Raw genomic sequence first — 15156 nt, 5'->3', positions numbered from 1 at the left:
GTTTTTGCTTCGCAAACAATGATTTTTTTTTCTTTCTGTGTGCATAAAATGGCTTATATTCCAAGTGCTTTATGTGAAATTTCTTAAGAAATAAAAGCAGCGATAGAAACTCCCGACAAATTCGTAAGTAGGTAACTGGTAATTCTGTTTCTCTTCTTATGTGGCTTTTCACGAAGGACAGAATATTTGAATTTGGGACATTTTTTGACATTGTTTTAAATACATGCCTCGAGACAATAAACTCATTCCAGGAAGTCCTTTTTCAACCTTAGATTAGCGTGTGGACTCCAACCTAACACAAATACTTGGAATTACATAAACATAGTGCTAAGAGACGCTCACCCTATTTAGTGAAAATTAGCACACCCAAAATTCAGAAATAATTAATCAACTCCATCCGGTGGCGGATGCATATTGGGACCAAGGTATCACTAGGAGTTCGAAAAATATACATGTGAAAATCTTCAAAATGTTTGATACAAGTGTGACAATATGTCTCTCGCATGTTGCGTTGATAACACTTAACAAATTCTCTCAATATGACTCATTAGATTGCTTCGGATTTTTCAATATCTTTTGACTTGTGTGCAACTTGGTTTGGTTGATGACAACAAATGCACCAAGTGTTCGACGAAATACCTCAGTGAGTATACCAAATTTTTTTTTGCATGTTTCGCCCTCTGTTTCTATCTATAAAACTTGGACATTAACACTGTGACCCTCTCAAAATTCGAATCTTGAATTAGCCATTGACTCCACCTTCAAAAAGGCTTAAAGAAAAAAAGAAAGTATAGCTCACCCTACGAAATTCCTAGTTTACTGGAAAAATTTGAGCTTTGCAGTATGAGCTAATCGTTTAATCAATCGTTAAAAAGGGTTCAAAATTAAAGATATATTCCGATACAACAACAACAACAACAAAGCCTTTTCCCACTAAGTGGGGTCGGCTATATGAATCCTAGAACGCCATTGCGCTCGGTTTTGTGTCATGTCCTCCGTTAGATCCAAGTACTCTAAGTCTTTTCTTAGAGTCTCTTCCAAAGTTTTCCTAGGTCTTCCTCTACCCCTTCGGCCCTGAACCTCTGTCCAGTAGTGACATCTTCGAATCGGAGCGTCAGTAGGCCTTCTTTGCGCATGTCCAAATCACCGGAACCGATTTTCTCTCATCTTTCCTTCAATTTCGGCTACTCCTACTTTACCTCGGATATCCTCATTCCCAATCTTATCCTTTCTCGTGTGCCCACACATCCCACGAAGCATCCTCATCTCCGCCACACCCATTTTTTGTACGTGTTGATGCTTCACCGCCCAACATTCTGTGTCATACAACATCGCTGGCCTTATTGCCGTCCTATAAAATTTTCCCTTGAGCTTCAGTGACCTATGACGGTCACACAACACGCCGGATGCACTCTTACACTTCATCCATCCAGCTTGTATTCTATGGTTGAGATCTCCATCTAATTCTCCGTTCTCTTGCACGATAGATCTTAGGTAGCGAAAACGGTCGCTTTTTGTGATCTTCGCTAGATTGCTCCGGTCATTAGTATGGATAAGTATATAAATGGATAGAGATAGGAAAGCGAACACAAGATGTACGTGGTTCACCCAGATTGGCTACGTCCACGGAATAGAGGAGTTCTCATTAATTGTGAAGGGTTTACACAAGTACATAGGTTCAAGCTCTCCTTTAGTGAGTACAAGTGAATGATTTAGTACAAAAGACATTAGGAAATATTGTGGGAGAATGATCTCGTAATCACGAAACTTCTAAGTATCGGAGTGTGGTATCGTCTTGACGTGCCTTATCTGTCTCATAGGTAGATGGGGCATCTTCTCTGGAAGTACTCTTCCTCCATCCCGGGGTGGTATCTTTAACTGGTGGAGATGCACAAGGTAATGTATCAATTTCACTTGAAGCTTACTTGTAGTTTCAGGCTTGGTCAAGCGCGATACAAACCATGTAGTAGGAGTCCCCCAAGTCGCCGAGCTAGGGGATCTGCTGAAAGAGGTGACAGACAAGGTAAGCAATCATAGCTCCGGCTGATTGTTCACAGTCTCCCTATCTTGCAGGCAGCATGAAGGATAAAGAGAAGAAAATGAGAAGAGATGATATGGGATACTTTTGCTTTTGAAGAAGTAACTTTCCACAGGCTTATTCTTGAACTGAGCTGGAGGGTTTTCTGGTTTCCTCCAGAGTATAAGGCCGACTGAAGAATTTGAGGGTCAAAACAAGTCCATCAAATCTAGAGTACGTTCGACCCTGCTGATATGGGATACTTTTGCTTTGACAGAGTAATGGATGTATCGGCACGTGTGCTGTTACGCTTGTCTCCACATGCTTCCTTGTATCCTTCTCCCTTGCCCTATCTGTTCCTCAGGCAGATGCGGTATCTTCCCTGGAAGCATAAGATGTTGAAGATGAGTACTCGAGAGCAATGTCAGGTAAGTAATCAGGTAAGGGGTTCCAGGCAGTCAGTTCCTGGCTGGAAGCTTGATTCCAAGTACTGACTGATTGCTCTCTTTCTCCTTGTCTTGCAGGTAAGAACAAGGTCCAAGGAAAAGACAGGGAAAAAGCATGATATGGGATACTCTTGCTTTTAACCCTGATGATATGAGATATTCTTGCTCTAGTATAGCTTGTTTGCAGAGGGATTATCGGGGGGAAAGAAAGCTGAATATTTCGAAAGGCTTCGTTGGGAGTGCCCTCTTAGATATGAGGAAGGGTTGAGCATTTTTGCAGGTCTGCCTGTCCGTTGGGGATGGAGGTCGACATATATAGGAGTCTCCTTAACAACAAGTAGTAATGCTATTCCTTTACCTTACTTGGTCATAGAACGGTAGTGGGAGCTGTCATCTTCACATGTTTTAACGCTGTCAGAGCACTTTGAAAAAGTGGTTTGTGGTATCTGGAAAGCTGATGTTGCGTGTGAAGATTACAGACATCTTTATCCAAGGAGATCCGGCTCTTGAAGTTGGGAAAGTGTTGCCTCTTCGGTTTTCGAACAAGCAATCCTATCGGGGATCTGGCTCTCGAGATTCGGAGAACGATGCCTCTTCGATTTTTGAGAAAGCAATCATGCTGGGGGTCTGGCTCTCGAGATTCGGAGAGCGGTGTCTCTTCGATTTTTGAGAAAGTAATCATGTTGGGAGTCTGGCTCTCGAGATTCGGAGGGCGGTGCCTCTTCGATTTTGGAGCCAGCAATCTTGTTGGGAGTGTTTTCTCGAATGTGAGTAAAGGTTGGGCATGTTTGCTAGTCTACCTTGCCACGAAGCACAGAGGTTGACACACAGGGACTTTCCAATTATCCAGCAATGGTACTGTTCCTTTACCCTCTTCGATTTTTGAGAAAGTAGTCATGTTGGGAGTCTGGCTCTCGAGATTCGGAGGACGGTGCCTCTTCGATTTTGGAGCAAGCAATCTTGTTGGGAGTGTTTTCTCGAATGTGATTAAAGGTTGGGCATGTTTGCTAGTCTACCTTGCCATGAAGCACAGAGGTTGACACACAGGGACTTTCCAATTATCCAGCAGTGGTACTGTTCCTTTACCCTTGTGGGTAATAATATGGTAGCTAGACCTTCAAAATTTATGTGTCTAAACTTTGTTAGTGTTGTTTCTTTGCTATTCTTTTACCCTTCTTGGTCAGAGCGATGTAGTGGGAGCTGCAAGCTTCACGTGTTCAACTTTGGCAGAGAGCTTTGGCAAAGTTATCTGTGGTACCCATGAGCTACTGTTGCGTGTGGGAAGTGGGTGATTGAACAGTAAAACTCATGTGCTTTCTACTTCACCAGAAGTCTTCGACCGAATGCCCATAATTTCCGCAAAGCTGAGTGTGCGTGTGACAGGTGCTGACAAGGCTGGAAAAGTAGGTGCCTCTTCGATTTCTGAGATCGGCCCTCGTGGTCTCTGAGCAGCCCAGCTTTTGAGAAAGCAAGCGCCTCTTCGATTTCTGAGATCGACCTTCGTGGTCTTTGCGCAGCCCAGCTTTTGAGAAAGCAAACGCCTCTTCGATTTCTGAGATCGACCTTCGTGGTATCTGAGCAGCCTTGCTTTTGAGAAAGCAAACGCCTCTTCGATTTCTGAGCAGGCGCCTCTTCGATTTCTAAAGCTCCGTCGAGTGCAGATTTTTATAGGGGCTGGCATTAAGTTCCAAAGCACACTTGAATCTCCACCAGTAGAAGCTCCATTCTTGCACTTCTAAGATCTTGATTTGTCCGACCTCTTCTCTCTTCAACACCTTTGAAAATGTCTGGCCCCTCCGACCGTCGTTTTGACTTGAACCTTGTTGAAGAGGCAGCCCCGCCTTCTCCTGACAACATATGGCGTCCATCCTTCGTCTCCCCTACTGGTCCTCTTACCGTTGGGGATTCCATGATGAAGAATGATATGACCGCTGCGGTGGTGGCCAGGAACCTTCTCACTCCCAAAGATAACAGACTACTTTCCAAACGGTCTGATGAGTTAGCTGTTAAGGATTCTCTGGCTCTCAGTGTTCAGTGTGCAGGTTCTGTGTCTAATATGGCCCAACGCCTATTTGCTCGAACCCGCCAAGTTGAATCATTGGCGGCTGAAGTGATGAGTCTCAAACAGGAGATTAGAGGGCTCAAGCATGAGAATAAACAGTTGCACCGGCTCGCACATGACTATGCTACAAACATGAAGAGGAAGCTTGACCAGATGAAGGAATCTGATGGTCAGGTTTTACTTGATCATCAGAGATTTGTGGGTTTATTCCAAAGGCATTTATTGCCTTCGTCTTCTGGGGCTGTACCGCGTAATGAAGCTCCAAATGATCAACCTCTGATGCCTCCTCCTTCTAGGGTTCTGTCCAGTACTGAGGCTCCGAATGATCCCCCTCCGGTGCCTTCTCTTTCTGGGGCTCTACCGACTGCTGAGACTTCTCCTAAGCAACCTTTGTGAAGGCTCCCTCTTGTTTGTTTATTTTGACTTATGTATATGTACATATTTGTAGCTTATCGGGGATATCAATAAATAAGCTTTCCTTCATTTCAACGTATTGTGTTAAATACACCAAAACCTTCTTCGCTAAGTTCTTTGAATTTTCTTTTGTTGAAGCTTTGTGAGTGGAGCATGTAGGTTGAGGTAGTGTTCCCTTAATTTCCTGAGTGAGGAAAACTTCTCGGTTTGAGACTTGGAAAATCCAAGTCACTGAGTAGGATCGGCTATATGGATCTTAGAACGCCATTGTGCTCGGTCCTGTGTCATGTCCTTCGTTAGATCCAAGTACTCTAAGTCTTTTCTTAGAGTCTCTTCCAAAGTTTTCCTAGGTCTTCCTCTACCCCTTCGGCCCTGAACCTCTGTCCCATAGTCGCATCTTCTAATCGGAGCGTCAGTAGGCCTTCTTTGCACATGTCCAAACCACCGTAACCGATTTTCTCTCATCTTTCCTTCAATTTCGGCTACTCCTACTTTACCCCGGATATCCTCATTCCTAATCTTATCCTTTCTCGTGTGCCCACACATCCAACGAAGCATCCTCATCTCCGCTACACCCATTTTGTGTACGTGTTGATGCTTCACCGCCCAACATTCTGTGCCATACAGCATCGCCGGCCTTATTGCCGTCCTATAAAATTTTCCCTTGAGCTTCAGTGGCATACGGCGGTCACACAACACGCCGGATGCACTCTTCCACTTCATCCATCCAGCTTGTATTCTATGGTTGAGATCTCCATCTAATTCTCCGTTCTTTTGCAAGATAGATCCTAGGTAACGAAAACGGTCGCTCTTTGGTATTTCTTGATCTCCGATCCTCACCCCTAACTCGTTTTGACCTCCATTTGCACTGAACTTGCACTCCATATATTCTGTCTTTGATCGGCTTAGGCGAAGACCTTTAGATTCCAACTCTTCTCTCCAAAGGTTAAGCTTTGCATTTACCCCTTCCTGAGTTTCATCTATCAACACTATATCGTCTGCGAAAAGCATACACCAAGGAATATCATCTTGAATATGTCCTGTTAACTCATCCATTACCAACGCAAAAAGATAAGGACTTAAGGATGAGCCTTGATGTAATCCTACAGTTATGGGAAAGCTTTCAGTTTGTCCTTCATGAGTTCTTACGGCAGTCTTTGCTCCTTCATACATATCCTTTATAGCTTGGATATATGCTACTCGTACTCCTTTCTTCTCTAAAATCCTCCAAAGAATGTCTCTTGGGACCCTATCATACGCTTTCTCCAAATCTATAAAGATCATGTGTAAATCTTTTTTCCCATCTCTATATCTTTCCATCAATCTTCGTAAGAGATAGATTGCCTCCATGGTTGAGCGCCCTGGCATGAACCCGAATTGGTTGTCCGAAACCCGTGTCTCTTGCCTCAATCTATGCTCAATGACTCTCTCCCAGAGCTTCATTGTATGACTCATTAGCTTAATACCCCTATAGTTCATGCAATTTTGTACGTCGCCCTTATTCTTGTAGATAGGCACCAAAGTGCTCGTTCACCACTCATTTGGCATCTTCTTCGTTTTCAAAATCCTATTGAAAAGGTCAGTGAGCCATGATATACCTGTCTCTCCCAAAACTTTCCACAATTCGATTGGTATATCGTCTGGGCCTATTGCTTTTCTATGCTTCATCTTCTTCAAAGCTACAACCACTTCTTCTTTCCGGATTCGACGATAAAAAGAGTAGTTTCTACACTCTTCTGAGTTACTCAACTCCCCTAAAGAAGCACTCCTTTCATGTCCTTCATTGAAAAGATTATGAAAATAACCTCTCCATCTGTCTTTAACCGCGTTCTCTGTAGCAAGAACCTTTCCATCCTCATCCTTGATGCACCTCACTTGGTTTAGGTCCCTTGTCTTCTTTTCCCTTGCTCTAGCTAGTTTATAGATATCCAACTCTCCTTCTTTGGTATCTAGTCGTTTATACATATCGTCGTAAGCCGCTAACTTAGCTTCTCTCACAGCTTTCTTCGCCTCTTGCTTCGCTTTTCTATACCTTTCACCATTTTCATCAGTCCTATCCTTGTATAAGGCTTTACAACATTCCTTCTTAGCCTTCACCTTTGTTTGTACCTCCTCATTCCACCACCAAGATTCCTTTTGGTGTGGGGCAAAGCCCTTGGACTCTCCTAATACCTCTTTTGCTACTTTTCGAATACAACTAGCCATGGAATCCCACATTTGGCTAGCTTCCCCATCTCTATCCCACACACATTGGGTGATTACTTTCTCTTTGAAAATGGCTTGTTTTTCTTCTTTTAGATTCCACCATCTAGTCCTTGGACACTTCCAAGTCTTGTTCTTTTGTCTCACTCTTTTGATATGTACATCCATCACCAACAAGCGATGTTGATTAGCCACGCTCTCTCCTGGTATAACTTTGCAATCCTTACAAGTTATACGATCCCCTTTCCTCATTAGAAGAAAATCTATTTGTGTTTTTGACGACCCACTCTTGTAGGTGATCACATGTTCTTCTCTCTTCTTAAAGAAGGTGTTGGCTAAGAAGAGATCATATGCCATTGCAAAATCCAAGATAGCTTCCCCATCCTCGTTTCTCTCCCCAAAACCATGGCCACCATGAAAACCTCCATAGTTGTCTGTCTCCCTGCCCACGTGTCCATTTAAATCTCCTCCTATAAATAACTTCTCCGTCTGAGCAATTCCTTGCACCAAGTCTCCAAGGTCTTCCCAAAATTTCTCCTTCGAACTCGTATCCAACCCTACTTGAGGTGCGTACGCACTAATCACATTGATAAGTTCTTGTCCTATTACAATCTTGATTGCCATGATTCTATCTCCTACCCTCTTGACATCTACAACATCTTGTGTCAAGGTCTTGTCCACGATGATGCCAACACCGTTTCTCGTTCTATTTGTGCCCGAATACCAAAGTTTAAACCCTGAGTTTTCTAGATCATTTGCCTTACTACCAACCCACTTAGTTTCTTGTAGGCACATAATATTTATCCTTCTCCTCACCATAACTTCCACTACTTCCATAGATTTTCCCGTTAAGGTTCCTATATTCCACGTTCCTAAACGCATTTTGCTCTCTTGAACTCTACCCTTCTGTCCTAGCTTCTTCACCCTCCCCCGTCTAATAGGATCAAAGTACTTCTTTTGTGTGTCCCGTGTAAAGTTGATAGGAGCATATGCTCCCAAACAACTTTGAGTGGAGTCGTTCGAAAAGAAGTTTCTATGGCCCCCTTGCTCATTTAACACTGCATCCGGGTGCCGATGGAGATACAGCGACCCTTGCTCACTTATCACTGTGCTCGGGCCACACAGCGCGCCACTTACGGGTGACGCCCTAGCTTTAGCGCAATTTTGTTCTGAATTCATTTTCATAAGGATTCGACGTGATCATGGAGTGCCGGCTGTCGACTACCTGACGCCCTCCCCCTCCTCCTTTATCCGGGCTTGGGACCGACAATGTAAGTACATAGGCGGAGTTTAAAGATATATTCCGATGTTGGTAAAAAAATATTGAATGACAAAAGAAGGATTTTCGCACTCTGTTATAACCGTTAACAATCTAAACATTATGTTTTATTATAATTTTTTTTTCCGGTGGTACACAAAACAAAGTGATATATGAAGAACTGCTATTTGCACATTTCTTTTTAATTTTCCCACAATTTTGTAAATTTGTGTTCATTAATTATCTCCAATTTCATCAATCGACAATTGAAAATTAAAAGATGTGTATAAAAGGTAAAAATAAGTGTGTGTGAGATGTAGTGTTGAAAATTTGAAATCATTTGTTTGTGGAGCACGAAGCTCGTTTGTGCATTTCAATTTTGTTGATTTTGGAGATGGAAGAACAAAAGCACAACAAGACAAAAACTGAACAATGGAATCCAACAATGATTTTTCCTTTTTCTTTTAATTTCTAGGAAAAACCGAAAACAAAAATAGAGACGATAACTATCGGATAGATTCGGATGACGCGATTCTGATGACGTGGTTCTGATGATGCAGTGCTAATGAAGTACAATTTTAGTTAGCCAATCCGAGGCCAAAACGTGTTCAAACACCATTGGCGTATCTAAGTTTTACGACGGTTTATTTGTTGTTTTTCGTTACTCTGTTCGTTTGCTTAGATGGGTGTATTCAATCGAAAATTTGAGAGACTTTAACAGGTTTATAAATTCATGGATTTTTATACAGTTTAATTGATTTATAAAGATTTCATATAAGTTTTTTATTCAATTATCTCGATATCTAATGGGAAAATATGAGATTTGTGAATGCTTAAATACAATACGAAATCCCTTCAATTCTTTCTAATTACTCAACTTTTTCAAATTCTTTAAAATCAATTTCTAATTGAATACACCTGGAATATTATAAACTTCTTTAGAATAATAATTAAATACACTCAGATCTATAAGGATTTTAATAAACTATCTTAAAATCTTGATTGATATACCTTGAATATCAAATAATCGCTTAAAATCCTGGTTGAATGCCCTTAGATTCATTAAAAGAATTAAAATTCTTCAAAATCTCAATTAAATACCGCCCTTAGTTACTAAGAAAGTAAGGAAAATGCAAGAAAAATGGGTCTGATTGTGTTTTGGGTTTAAATTTAATTTTCGAAAAAATGATCAACATTTTGTTTTTGCGGAAATGGTGACTTCTGAGGACAATGAGGGGTTTGTCATCATCGATAAATGCAATTCTGAAAGTTCCGGAGAAGTTGAACTTTTTGATGAATGTGGACAAGAAGAGTTTATGCATGATCCATCTCCTAATCATGTGGTGAAAGTTGAGGTTGGCTGCGGCTATGATGCGGTTGATTAATTGTTTTTATTTTTAGAACATTCATGTTTAATAGATTACATTAATTTGGAGCTTGTACATTTGCTTCAGTTTTCTACCGCTTCATAAGAATTACGCTGAACGGTTGTCTACGCTTCATTTCGATGTGTTCTCATTAGAATACAATTATAAAACTTCGTTCTCGCAGAACAAATTGAATATAGGTTCCGTAATTCTTCATGTGACCAGATGTTTAAATTATCTTTAGTTGTAAGATCCCGCATTTTAAAAGTAAATATTTGTTATTATTATTATATACCACGTGCCTAGCTCCTATCAGTACTAGTCTTAATTATCTTGGGAGAGAGAAATGGGTGATTAGTAAGCACTCTAGTGTGCTGATTTTACAAGGCTATTTACTTGGACGTGTCATCCTTTGCACACATGCAATTGACACCTTGCATAACTAGTGACTAAGATCTTGATACTACAATAGGTAAGAAAAGTATTAACTTCATACACACGTAGGAGTTTACGGATAGGACTTCATATATTTTGTTGTATATTTTCCTTGGACCTCAAGTCTTGGAGCCGTTCTATTTCACTATAAATAGGAGCTTTGCTCCATTGTTTTGGAGCATAAAAATAAGGAAACATGCAGAGCATGCATTACGTAGAGATTGGTGTGTGTGTATATATATATACATACATACATACTTGTATATATATGTGTGCTGTGCGTATATATTTATATATACGTTAGAGCAAGAGCTTAGAAAGAAAAGAAAAAGGGAAAGTTAGTTTGAGGTGTGCAGAGATGTTAGTTGTGTTGTCTTGCCAAAGCTTGGATTATTGAGGTGAGTGGTTTATGTAATGTGTTTTAAAATATTCTTATTTTTTGATAAATGAAAACCACGAACTATCATGGGTTTTATCTATTTATAAATCTCTATCTATTTTAAGTCAAGCATGTTGGATTTGTTGAAATACCTTTGGAATCATTAATATGGTGATATGTGGATTATTTGGATATGTTCATGGAGCATGAGAACTTTAGTGTTGCATTAATCCGATGGATAAATGTAAACTGCACACGGGAACATTAGGGCGGAAAGGCTAGTAGGTGTCACGTGGTGAGTTACAATTTATGAAGGATGTAATGAACACGTAAAGGGATGATGTGATATGAAATTACATTAAAGCTTTGATATTATTGTGAACACGGAAAATTCCTGAAACGAAAGAGACAAGAACAACGTGCACAAACAAATATTTGTATTTGATAGTTTTGGGTTACAATCTCTCTCTATTTTGATCCTCTGATTCGATCTCCGTAAGGTGTTGATTTGTGGGATGTGCGATTGATCCAAGGGTCGTCGAGGCTTGATCTTGGATGAACGAGGATGAACGGATTTTCAAGGGCTTTTGGGCTTGAACTCGAAGAACAGTGACGAACGGATCTTCGAGAGCTTTTGGGCTTGAACGGATCTTCGAGGGCCTTTGGGCTTGATCTCGAAGAACAGTGATGAACAGATCTTCAAGGGCTTTTGGGCTTGATCTTGAAGAATGGTTGGATGTGTGGATTTGTCGACGTTGTTGATCCAAATGGCCGTTGGGGCTTGATCTTGGATGAACGGATGATGAACGATGGTGCTTTCTTCAAGGGCCGTTGGGGCTTGATCTTGAAAGAGCGATGAACGAAGAACGAAGAACACTTTCTTGATTCTTCGGGAACCTGGATGCTTGAGAGCTTCGGAGTTTCAGAGCTTCAGAGCTTCCAGGTGTAATATGAATTGGTCCCTTTAAATGGATGAAATAGGCTTGTATTTATAGAATTTTCCAAGGCTTAATTTTGAATATAATATCCCAGATGAAATAAGTCGTTTCTGCCAAGTGTTGACACGTGTCCTATTTGATGACTTTTCCAACTCATTTCAATTTTCGTTGAGTCACACGCTACGTGTAAAATTTATGTAATACATGAGCGTTGACACTTTGATTTATCGGTCAACATTTATTTACCGAAATTTCGATGTCTACAATTATTATTGTATTTTCTAGTGTGTGTAAAAATGAATTGCTTGACTGACATATTACATATTCTACTCACTGAGCGACGGTGGTTGTTGCTCACCCCTCACCTATTATTTTACAGATAAGTTATTTGGCAAGACAGATGTTATTTGGCAAGACAGGTGTTAGAAGAGTTGGGGTTGTGATTGAGGAGAAGTTTAAGAGTTTTAATTTATTATTTTTGTACACCCTGTAAGGATTTTGGAGTTATTTTAATAAGAGAAGTTTATTTTTCCAACCTGTGTCAATTTCCTTTTATTTATTTTTACTTTTAACTCGCATTTCGGATTCGGGTTCGAGTTTTTATTACCGACTCCGGGTTCGGGGCGTGACATCAGCAGATTTTCGTTTCAGCTTCTGATGATGCTATTTTTTTAGTATTGATAACTTTGCATAGTTTCGATAGCAGAGTTGAGGTTCTGATAAACTTTATACCATTTTGTCTGCCTAGTCTTCTCTTAATACTCTTACTATTATGTTAATTTTTTCTTTGAGCAGTAATCGGCTTTTCCTTTCATAAACTTATAGTTGACGGGGTTTTTATACTAGAGGTCGTATCCAGTGCACAAGGCTCCCGCTTTACGCAGGGTCTGGGAGAGGTGAATGTCGGCTAGCCTTACCCCCATTTATGAAGAGGCTGCTCCCAAGTCTCGAACCCGAGACCTACCGCTCATGGGCGAAGGCACTTGCCATCGCACCAAGTGCGACCTCTGACGGGGTTTTTATACTAATCTACAAAAATTAGAAGGGAAGAAGAAATTCTGTTTTTCTGTAGGTTGCAGCAAACTTAAGCAATCTGCAGGTGGATTTCATTTTCCTCACTTGTTTGGTTTAATGATGAACAGGCTTTGCCATTGTTCAACTTTTATCTATTTAGGCATCTTTCTAATGCGTTATATCTAGATATCGCAACAAAATGATTGCTCTTGTACATGAAGCTTGGGAATATCCTGGACACAAAAGGCTCAAGCATACTGTGGAGATCAAAGATGTTACGGAGCATGTTCTTCCATTCCTCCCCGCAAAAACACTCTCCCGATTTAGAGCTGTTAGAAAAAAGTGGGATGACCTGATTACCAGTCTTTTCTTAATGCACTGATGGACAAGCATGCTTACCATTTCCGCGACATCTCTGGTCTCTTTTGTCAACTCGCTGGCGACAAGCCTTTCTTTGTATCTCTTAACCGTGATTATGGCGTTCCCAGTCATTTCCTCAGCTTCTTGCCTGAACAAGTCACTGTCAGAACCATTTGCAATGGTTTGCCTTGCTGCCAAAGTTGTGATGGAGATAATACCTACTACATTTGCAACCCCGCTACCAAGGAATGGAGCGCGCTTCCCAGGTCAAACTTCTTTCACGACCCTTAACCTCTCATAGGTCTAGCCTTTGAGCCTTATGTGCTTAATTTTGCATAACAATTACAACTTGTTTGCGCTTTCTCTCTAACTGACCATCCGTTTATCTGTTTCGAGATCTACTCATCCTCATGGAAACTTGCTGACGCAGAATGCTGTGAGCTGGATGCTCCGAAGTTGAATGACGACGGGCTCTTTCTGAATGGTGTAGCCTTTTAGGAAACTTCTGCTGGAGCGGCTTTGACTTTTGATTTGAATGACGAGCATGATGGTATTCTATCACTTTGTATTGACAGAGATGAATGGTGAGTTGTGTTACCTTCTGACTCGCAACGAAGAGTACGCATACACCTTGGACATCTATAGTGACCAGGACATGAGTCTGAAGCATATGATTGTTCTTGGTCTTGAGTCTTTCAACAATTTTAACAAGGAGTTGACGGCATTGTCTTGCGTGAACAATGAGGTAGTGATATTCGATTTTGGAAAGAGACTGCATGCTTATATTCTTAAGACAGGGAAGGCTAAAATTCTAAGAAGTGATGACGGGACTGATGATGATGGATATGTAAGGTATATTCCTTACATGAACAACCTTGTGCACATTCATCCTTCATACATGAGCAGCATACTTTCTGTGGATCCTGGTGCCAAGCTAGCTAGCTAGAGCTTCTTTCGACATCCTTAAAGAGCGGCCGTCGTGCTGTGAATTAGTTGTTTTTTGTTCACTGTTTTCCCACCTTCCACTCTCTTAGATTGGGTTTTTGATTTCAGGATTTGATTATTTTTTGCAAGTTCAACTTCGAACTTGTTTTCAAACTCGTTTAGAAGTTCTTAGTTGAAACTTGTTCAAGGTCATAATGTTTAGTTTCTTGAACCACAGGTTATAAGGCCATCTCCAACCGGCCCTCCAAGAAATTAATATTTTAATGAACAGTGCGGCCATATTTCTTACCATCTCCAACCAAGGGCCATAGAGTCAAACATAATTTATTATTTAAATTTAAAAACTACACCAACTTAAATTTAAAAACTATAACAATTTAAATTTAAAAACTACAACAACTTAAATTTATAGGAAAAAATGAGAATTTTTTAATATTTGTTTTTTAAAATTTTGTTTAAGTTTCATGTTGTTAAATGTTTTTTTTATGTTGTATAATTTTTATGTTGTTTAATGTTATTTAATGTTGTTTAATATTGTTTAATGTTGTTTCATGTTACTTAATGTTATTTAATATTGTTTAATGGCTTAGGAAGTTATAGGAAAAAAAATAGAATTTTTAATTTTTTTTTTAAATTCAAAAATAACGGCTAGCTGACGTGAGCTAGTTACCATTGCATTCAAATTGTGGCCCGGCCCAGGGTTGGCTGGCTGGCTAGGTTGGGCCGGCCAGTTGGCCCTTTGCCCCTTTTTTGTCCAGTGGGGCTCACGAGGCATTTGGCCTAGCCCTCGGTTAGAGACTATTTTCGGGCTATTTTCGGCCCTCTAGACCTTTCGGTTGAAGATGGCCTAATGTTTAGTTTCTTGGACCACAAGTCATAATGTTTGTTCAGGGGGTTTTGACTGTCGATATGATATGCAGAGATCATGGAAACATCATTTGACAATCGTGGACTGTGGGATCACCATTTTGAATGTTGAATGTTGAATTTCTCCTCTTTTTAGTCAGAAGTCCCTTGAATGTTGAATCTTTTCATTTCTTAATCATCAAATTGAAACAATTTGCAGTGTTTCTTGTTTAGTCGACGACATACATTAGAATGAAAGGAAAACTAATGAAAATTGCTTGAAAATTTTGAGTTTTAATGATAATGACAAAATAAAGGGTAAAATGAATAGTATCAGGTTTGACTTTTTAGTGTAAAAATGTGGTTTTTCGTTAAAGTGAACAGTACCGCAGACTTTTCGTTAAAACTCTCAATGAATCACATTTTCCAATTTTGTCTCTGTTGAGCATTTTTCCATCATCGTCATGCTTATA

The 15156-nt window shown here is 40.3% G+C and overlaps 1 pseudogene; it reads left to right on the top strand.

The window, feature by feature from the left end:
* The first annotated feature begins 9591 nt into the window (after positions 1 to 9591).
* LOC126602808 (F-box protein At5g07610-like) lies at positions 9592 to 13838 on the top strand (annotated as a pseudogene).
* The last annotated feature ends 1318 nt before the right edge of the window (positions 13839 to 15156 follow it).

The sequence above is a fragment of the Malus sylvestris genome, chromosome 15, assembly GCF_916048215.2.
Source record: "Malus sylvestris chromosome 15, drMalSylv7.2, whole genome shotgun sequence".
Taxonomy (NCBI): domain Eukaryota; kingdom Viridiplantae; phylum Streptophyta; class Magnoliopsida; order Rosales; family Rosaceae; genus Malus; species Malus sylvestris.
This window is presented reverse-complemented; position numbering and strand designations above follow the sequence as displayed.